We start from the raw sequence: 3,930 nt of genomic DNA, 5'->3' as shown, positions 1-3,930 counted from the left end.
TTAGCACTCTCATAGTAATACAATGCTTCATACAATGTCTGTTCCTGCTTGAGCTCATGCTGTAGTGTTCTTTTACATCATGTAACCAGCCAATAAATCGTATTTGCACTGTAGCATACTGAATGAGGTGGAAACTTTGGCAGAAGGAAGTGTGAACTGTCACATTACTGCACTGCAAACAGCACAGTGTCCCCAGTTTATTTATCTTCGGAGGAACTGGCGAAGCCCTGAGTGATTCATAGACATCAGATTATACAAGGAAAAAGCATGAAGGAAGCTGCCAGAAGCTGGAAGGCTGGAAAATTATGTTTTCTATTTGTAACACTTATCATCGTGTAATATCCTGCAGCGTGACTCGAGCCACAAAACTGTAATCGGAGCAAAGAGAAATGAATAATCTGCATCACCAGAGCAGCTTTTGCTATGACGCTTGCATTAAATTTCCTTATACCTGCCCACCTGCTTGCAGCACTGGTTTGAACCTGAGTCCTTGCAGGATTGTGAACTCTCCAGTTCTGGAAAATTCCAGGCTGGTTCCTTGGCCTGTGTTTCCTGCTGACTGAGCAACCTTGCTACGATTGCCAGGGAAACCTACAGACCACCAAGAAAACCTGCATCTGAAGAGGTTGCATTGTGCCTAGTTGCAGAAGTGGAAAAACATTTGGACTAATCAATAGAAGTGCAGCATGCATCTCATGAAATCTGGGCCTATCTGCAGTGAGCTGGGCTTTCAGACAAGTTTATGTCAGTTCCCTGCAGCATGGGCTTCTGTACCTCATCTCCATAAACAGCCCACAGGCAGCTGAGCTCCTGTCCTGGCAGACACCTGTCTCCTGTTGGTGCCCAGCTCTGTTCAGGATTTATTTTCCTGGGATCTTGGAGAACACTGAAGAGCTCAGATGGCATGGGAACGCACAGTTAGTAAGGGATCTGCTCAATGGTTCATCCGGAGGAGGGCCACAAAGGTGATCCATTGGACTCTGTAACCTCAGCCACACAACAGCACTTGGAGGCAGAGTTACTGCACCTACATGCACTCCAGCTGGGGAGAAGCAGTGAGGCTGGTTCAGCTGCAGGCATTGCTTGCAATTAGAAAAGAGTTCTCCGGGGAGCCAAATGGGTGTGTGGTTTAAAACGCTGAAGGTTCTCCCTGGAGCTGGGAGGGCTTTTATTTGTTTTGTTTTCTTTTCTTTTTTCCTTTCTTTTAATAAAGACAACGGCAGCTGGAGGCATTTCCTTGAAGTCAACCCTAGGTTTATTTTCCTTTGCAGGGCTCTGTCTGCAGAGGGATGGAAATGGTTTTCCCCCGCCGCAGGAGAAGAAAGCGTTTATGGAGCGGCATTTCTGAGCAGTCTGAAAGGGGCGTTCTGGTTTAATATAACTCCTCTATTTGGCAGGACGCGGATGTTTTAGCGGACACGGTTACTGCACTGAGCACGCCGCCTCTCCGCGCACCTCGGAGAGCAGCGGGGCAGGCCGCCCCCCCTCCGCTACCCGCGGCGCGGTACGGCCGGCAGGGGGCGCTGCGGGAGCGGCGCTGGGCGCTCCTCCCATCCCCGGCCCGGATGTTCGGCAACGGAGGGGGTTTGGGTTTGAGGCAATGGAGGAGCTGGGAGGGTAGCAATTCTTGCACGGGGTGTGCTGCAGTTAGCTCTGGACGGCGGTAGCAGCACGGTGCTGCTGTAACTCTTCAGCGAATAGCATCTGACATCCAAACCTCAGGGCTGATCCTCTGGTGCGCCCACGATCACCAGGTCTTTGCAGTATCTATCACTGGAGAGAATATTCGCATTGCTGCCATCTACACGTTGCCAGTACTGACTGTGCTTGCTGCAGGTCTGGGTGAACTCCTCCATCCAGCACGTTCCCAGCTGCTTACATGCAGAGTTTAACTTCTGCTTGGAAACCAGACTGAACGCTGTCACATGAAATCAGTTTTCTCCTAATGCTGTATGGGGAACTTCATGAATGCAAGGGAACCAGAACCACCCCGAGCACTGCTTTTACTTTGCTTCTGAATGGGTTTGTTACAGTCTTGTACACTTCTAGGAAGAAGCTGTTTCTGTGACAGAGTGGGACAGGAGATGGTTTAGCTGAAGACAGGGGTGTGTGGGTGGGTCCCACGGGCAGCAGGAGGTGAGGGTATGTGGTGTGTGAAGAAGACTGGGGATGAAATTGTAGAAAAGGGATGCAGTAGGAAGGGGAAGGGGAGAGGTGGGAATGTTGGGTTGTAGCTGAGTATGGGAACTGTGGTAGATGGGGTGGCTGCAGCTGCTGTAGAAAGAGAGTGGAATGTTGTCCGTAGGATGGGTGCAGTACTGCCCACGCCACTCTGCTGCCTGCATCATCCTTGTAGAACTTCGTTTCTAGGCTGAGGCAGCTCTTTTGTCCCAGTCCCTTGTTCCAGGTCTGAAAGAAGATCTTAGATCTCTTACCAGTCATTTCTAGAGCTTATGTCAAAGGAAATGGATTAGCAAGTAGTCTAAACTGCTTCCTCCATCATATTGCAGAAGACAGGCTGGTCAGGTATATCAGCAGCTATTCAGAGCAGGGATAAGACATGGAGAAAGACGCATCTTGACGAAGTCCAGATCCAGATGAGAGAACTGATCCTTGACCGTACTTCACCATAGCAAAGTCACAGGTAGGGGCTAACAGAGAAAGCTAACTTGTCACTTATTCCTTCTGTAAGTAAACTTGTTCCTGGCTCCCTTTCTCCTTTGTGGAATGCTTGGCTGTCCCAGAGTACTTTGTACATCTGCAGGACTGCTGGCACCTCTCAGAAGCTGTGCACCCAGAACATCCCTGCGGTATGTGTGATTAGTGAGAAATGAGCAGAGCACTGAGACGATGGTCCTACATCCTAGACATCTGCATGGGTTGGTGTTTGATGTTGCACTGGTCCAGTTACAGCTACTCTCTGAACAAGTATGGTTTATCTATTCAGTAACGCTGCTGTGCCTTTTTGAGGAAGAGCAAGCACTGTGAGGACCACATGCTCAACATAGAAAAACATTTCCTTCACTGTAGGGGCAGAAGAATCTCTCACATGTGCTTATCATCAGGACTAGAGACTCACAGGACTCTGCCCTTTCTTCAGAAGCCAAATCAGATATACTTATAATGTGAATGTATTTTATTGGCATTAGCACAGGTGCACTGTTGCATCCCAGCTAGGCAGAGAGGCTATTTCCAAACTGTTGATGCAAAACAAGCTGAAACAACAGCATCCATCAAACTACCAAATTGTCATTCACAAGAAGTATGGAGGCAATTTTTGTTTAGATAAAATTTGCTGGTAAGACAGCAATGAACACGAGATATTCAGCGTTCTAATAAAATAGTAATGCTGCAAGCTCAGCGGCTCATAAAACATTTACAATCTGCAGCTAGTAAAGTGCAAACAAGAGATTTAAACACTGCTGTTGCTAGATGGATGGAAACCGGTTAGAAGATTAGCTGGAAGATTATTCCACACAGGTTAGGATGAGGTTCATTAAATGCCTATCAGTTTTCTCATTTGCTGTAGCAGACAGAGAGAACTGTAGGATTACACCTGTTGAAGTAATGCTCATTTGTGGCTCAGATGTTAAGCCAAACTAGCTCTTCTCCCAAGTTTATTCTTGTGGTTGCTCAGAGCCCCACATGTGTTGAAGGACATTTCTAGTTTCAAGCACTGAGCACCTCTTCTTTTGTTTCTCTCATCTCCCTATATCCAGAGTTTTTAGGGGCGGTATTAGCAGTGCTCTTGTATGTTCCCATTCATTATATGCGATCATAATTACACCCCAAACTTGGGTTCTGGGGAGTGGGATGAAGAAGGAGGCATGGTTGGGAGCCCCAGGGAAGCTCAAGGTAAGTGATATTATTAAGGATAAATTAAATCAACTTTACTCACCTCAAACCCAAGTGAAAATTACTCACCAGGCA

This window comes from Lagopus leucura, unplaced genomic scaffold (assembly GCF_019238085.1).
Source record: "Lagopus leucura isolate 7727_CA_CO unplaced genomic scaffold, USGS_WTPT01 Super-Scaffold_73, whole genome shotgun sequence".
Classification (NCBI taxonomy): Eukaryota; Metazoa; Chordata; class Aves; order Galliformes; family Phasianidae; genus Lagopus; species Lagopus leucura.
The sequence above is the reverse complement of the archived record's forward strand: the minus strand, read 5'-3'. Positions refer to the sequence as shown.